The sequence below is a fragment of the Schistocerca serialis genome, chromosome 1 (genome assembly GCF_023864345.2).
Source record: "Schistocerca serialis cubense isolate TAMUIC-IGC-003099 chromosome 1, iqSchSeri2.2, whole genome shotgun sequence".
Lineage (NCBI taxonomy): Eukaryota > Metazoa > Arthropoda > Insecta > Orthoptera > Acrididae > Schistocerca > Schistocerca serialis.
The window spans coordinates 744,051,412-744,056,721 of NC_064638.1; the positions used below are offsets into that span (position 1 = coordinate 744,051,412).

General features: G+C 41.3%; 1 non-coding gene across 1 annotated transcript; it reads right to left on the minus strand.

Moving 5' to 3' along the window:
• Nucleotides 1-3,697: 3,697 nt before the first annotated feature.
• Trnae-uuc (transfer RNA glutamic acid (anticodon UUC)) lies at nucleotides 3,698-3,769 on the minus strand. The gene has a single exon. It is a non-coding gene; the product is annotated as a tRNA-Glu (tRNA).
• Between the last annotated feature and the right edge of the window lie 1,541 nt (nucleotides 3,770-5,310).

Genomic DNA, 5,310 nt, shown 5'->3' on the forward strand with positions numbered 1-5,310 from the left:
GGACGTGGACATGGAGGTGAAGCCTCAGAAGTTGACCCCTGTCCTTTTTACTCTTGACCATCCTCTCGGGCCTTTCTTAAAAAAACAGTAGTCATAAAAAAATTAAAGAATAAAGATGTGGTAAGTGCTTGCCTACGATGTAGCGGATCCGAGTTCGATTGCCGGTCGGGTTGAAGATTTTTCTCAGCTCATGGACAAGGTGTTTTGTTCTCCTCATCACTGATGCGTAAGTCTCCCAATGCCGCGATTCCTGAAACAAGACTTGCAACCCCGACGGCCGAACTTCCCCGACGGGAAATTATATGATTTCGTGGCATTGTTGGCCGGCAGATCAACAATGCCACACAATCATTTAATTTCACTTTTGTAGTTTCATTTTTGCAGTGTGTAGATCGAGCTGGCTCAAACTAACACTATTCTTTACATTTTCATGTGATACTTCAATGGTCATTTGTTTCCTGTTACATAAATGATTTTTAAAGCGGAATTTTTCGTGCCCATTCGATATAGCAAGCCAAAATTAGTCCAATGAGATAACTGTTATATCTAGATGGCTCAAGAAGGACAGCATTCTAACAGCGACTGAGTAGCGCTGCTGTATGGCTGTTAGCAGACAGCGCGAGGCATTGCTGCAATGCTGGAGTACCGTGTATTCTTCGTGTTTTACTGTCCATGTCGACAAAACAAATGTGGCTGTACACTAATCTGGGACAGCTCCATCGATTGGACACGAAAAATTCCGCTTTCAAAACCATATTGTTTGTAAAGGGAAACAAACCGACGCTTTCCGCTGACTGTGTGCGTTGCAAAAAGCGTGTGACTAGCAGTATTGATTTGGGCCGACCCCATCTGCACAGTGCAAAAACTGAATTGCAGATATCTATCTCAACACCAGAGAAAATGCGCCTGGCAACTCTTATCAGAGACATCCTGTATTATATATGGAACGATTAAAAATACAAATTAAAAAAAATACATCCCTGGCTGCCAGCCTCTGCAGTGGCAAGACACGACGACATATGGTGGAGAAAGAGGAGGAGGAAATTAGTGTTTAACGACCCATCGACAACAAGGTCTGTAGAGACGGAGCACAAGCTCGGATTAGGGAAGAATGGAGGAGGAAAGCGGCCGTGCGCTTTCGAAGGAACCATCCCGGCATTTGCCTTAAGCGATTTAGGGAAATCACAGAAAATCTAAATCGTGATGTGTGGACGCGCGTTTGAACCGCCGTCCATCCGAATGCTAGTCCAGTGTGCTAGCCGCTGCGCTACCCCGATGTGTGATGGGCACGAACTACGTTCCGGCCCCTTACGAATTTACGTTAGTTCTGACAGCACGCCCGGGTTCCCGGGTTCGATTCCCGGCGGGGTCAGGGATTTTCTCTGCCTCGTGATGGCTGGGTGTTGTGAGATGTCCTTAGGTTAGTTAGGTTTAAGTAGTTCTAAGTTCTAGGGGACTGATGACCATAGATGTTAAGTCCCATAGTGCTCAGAGCCATTTGAACCATTTGAACCATTCTGACAGTTTTTACAGACCATAGGAGTTTTCGAACTGCTAATTTTCCATTGAAAGCGATCATCCTTGAAATAGTGTAACAGCTTGCGACTGCAGTCTTTCTCGGCATATTCCACTGATGAAGAAGAATTCGTCAGTGTAACAGCTTGATCGATATTATTGCTTATCTTACTGTAATCGCCATTACTTCAACATGCTGAATACTTTTCATTTTGGAATTCTGCTCTTGTACGCAATTCTTCAATTGACATTGCTTTTTTTTCGAAACTAGCAACAGACATCCAATAGAAATTTAAAAATATTGTCCTTGTTGCGCCTTAATGATACGAACAGGGGCTGAAAAGAACCGATGATCCTCTATTTTGATTTATTAGATTAATCTGATGGCTTCTTTGACGCTATTGTCCGTATAGAACGCACGAATAAAGTAAACGATGACGGTTATCTTTGTTGAACGCTCAGCTACGACTGTTGCAACCAGCAGAATAAAGTAAACGATGACGGTTATCTTTGTTGAACGCTCAGCTACGACTGTTGCAACCAGCAGAGCAGAAGCCAACTGTTCTGCAGCTGCCGCTGTCCACCATCGACATGCGACAGCGCGGTACGTCAGTTCTCCTGGCTCATGAGCCGATATTGGATATCAGTGTCTTTTTTCAAGATTTAAAAAAAAAAATTAACCTCCATGTACCTTCCGTACAACGTAATGTGTGGTCTACAACGTAGCGAAGATTAAGTCACACACAATCATACGTTTTCAATTCAACATTCGTGAATCAGTTACGTATACTTGACTAATGGTGAGATTCATCGAGACCGTGAGACACAATGGTAAGGTAAGGCATTCGTTATGAAGCTAACATATTATATCAAGAAAACTTAGCCAGTGTCAGATGTGAGAGTTTCATTTAAATTTTTTATAGTAACAGGACCGGACATGCCTGCGTTCCTTACAAAGCGTTCACTTTGCTTGTAAAATTAAATTGTGATGCAAACTATTTTACTACTCGTCGTACTGTCCACGTGTATTCTCATGAACAACGATGTGCATTTTTTCGTTGTGTAGCGAAGACATCGTGTAGCAAAATGTCTTTTTTCAGCGAGGAGCCAAGAAATAGGCAAAGTGCGGTTTCAGTCTACGTTTATATAACGAGTAACGAATACTTTGTAACACGTATGTGTCGCAACAACCGAGCAAACTCGGTACAAAATTTAGTCGTTACTTTTACGGTCTCGTCCTGGAGAGGTTAGACGCGTTATTGACATCAGCAAGGGAGAATGTTGCGACGTAATCTTCTTTCTGTTATTTCGCTCAGTTACACCTGCATCCTGGTCCCACCACACCAGCAGCTGACTTAGCCTGATTCGTTCGTTTTGCATAAACTGAGGTCACTTAACGTAACTCCAGAAAACTGTCACAAAGCGATACGAAAACAATTCTATTAAATTTCATCTACTGGAGTCTGCACTGAAGGGCCTGACTTCTGAGGTGTATCACATTGAAATAATATGAAGTATAGCTTTTGGAAATGTCAGTTTTACTAATGAATATATTCACGGACAGGGTACACCGCTTATCTTGAGAAGTGTAGCACTAGAACAGGATTTAACGGTATGGTGAATTAACGTACATTTGGTAAATGGCCTATATAACTAATATTTAACACGTGAAACATGAGACGACAACTCTGAATACGACTTCATTTGACATCCCGATGAGGCTTAAATGTTCCACAGAGAATTTCGAAAAATCTCTTTCAGTCATTACGACAGAAAGTTATCACCTGCTCAACTTATCGTCAGACTATTTTATTAAACGTTGTCATGATCGGAATCTACATTCGCAGTCAATGTTGTGTAGAGGCGAGACTGCATGAGACAAAAATACGGGCCAGGCGCAAGCCCACCGTCACAGCTTGAACTCCGACGATGGTATACGTTACAGTGGTTTACATAACTTTAACATCTGCAGATGAGGATAAAGAACTTGCAGATGCGTGGGGGGATAGCGTTTCTTTTATCCTCGTACCCTGTATTGTGTCTATTTCATCTTCGTTAGTTCACGTCGTAGCGCACGACAAAGAAATTGTCAACGAATACTTTATGTGCGAAAGCACGGATGTGTTGTTCAGGAAATAACTCATCTACTTATTCTGGATCATTGAAAGATATTAAAAATTTTTTCCCATGCCGGGAATCGAACCCGGGCCTGCTGGGTGAAAGCCAGCTATCCTAGCCACTAGACCACATGGGATACACGAATGAACTGCTTTAATTACATATATATAACAATATTTAAAAGTTCTTATTCCTGACAGTACGAATATTAAGTGTTATTTATTTTTCTCGCTGTAACTGTTTGAGTGTGACATCAAACAATGCCGCTTGAGTCAGTCCTTTGAAGAAACTTATTTATTGCAGAACACATTCCGGAAAATTTCAAGAAGTGATGACATTCCATGTTATAGCCACACCTCTGTATGAGCACATTTTTGTGCGTGTGTAAATTATCAAACTACAAGAAACATCGTGTACTCGGTGCGGACACCTCGAACAACTTATGGATAGTATTACCATCGTGTATTTTGTTTGTGTCCGGCACGCATTTTCAGATTTCGTAAGAAGTTCGGTATTTCACTCTACAGGAATTAAACATTTGAAATGTTTTATTGATGTTTATTAGCTTTATTTAATTTTAGCTTTATTTAATTTGTTGCGAACAAACGCTTCTGATTATTTGAACATAACATCTCCAGCACAGTGGTGCTGTAGCCAGGAGACCACGAAACGTGAAAGAAACGTCTCCCACGGACATCATCAACATCAAAGATCCGGTTCCGTGTTGAATAGTTGGAGACAGACTGTGGTTAGGAGAGTAAGAAAAGAATTTTGTTCTCATTTTTCTTTTATTGCCTATTATCCTCTGTATGTAACACAGATTTCTGGAACGAAACTGCAGTTGGCGCTGAGCTGTGTGCCTATTGGGTCAAAATTTTTGTATTCCTTGTGGAAAAGTGATGCGAAATGTGATGTGTGCGACACATGTCAGTATTGGTAACAAAATGGTGGGAGTAGTGAAAAATGCAGAAAATTTGTTGTTTATTATCAACATGTCAACTTGCACAACCGGTTCTATATTCTCGTTTGTAGCTTTGACAACTTGTGAATTACAGCTTGCGTGTGATTTTGGTAGGCTTCCATCTGCTGCTCGCTTTAGACCGTGTTGTTAACAGACAAAACAACAGGCCATATTAGAAACGACAGAAATTTTGCATATTTTCGTCGACACATGCCAATACGACTCGAGTGTGGTTGAAAGCACACTTCTACTGATGCCAACTAATACGTGCACAAACTGTGATACAAAAGGAGCAGTAAACGGGAAATGACAGACACTAACATAATGAGACGTGTGGTACGTCCCGAAAGCCCGAAGTAAATTCTAGCCTGTTCTTCACGAACGGGACAAACCAGCAGTATTATACTAGAACAATGTTCATGTCTCGGGGAAAAACGCAGCTACAAAAGCGTGAAATTTCTCAGGCAACTTCCTCGTATGGTTTTAAGTATCACCCTGTTTCTTTCCCAGCGTTGATCTCGTCATACGAATTTTGGTGTTTTAATGATTTGACAAAAATATTTGATCTAATCATTTGGACTTGCTGCTCTTACATTTGCAGTGTTTGCAGTTCAAATTATTAGATACAAGGTCCGCCTGCTATGGAAAACAGTTTTTTTTTATGTGACCCCAAATATGTTTCAGCACCTCTTGCGCCATCATCGGGTTTTCTTTAT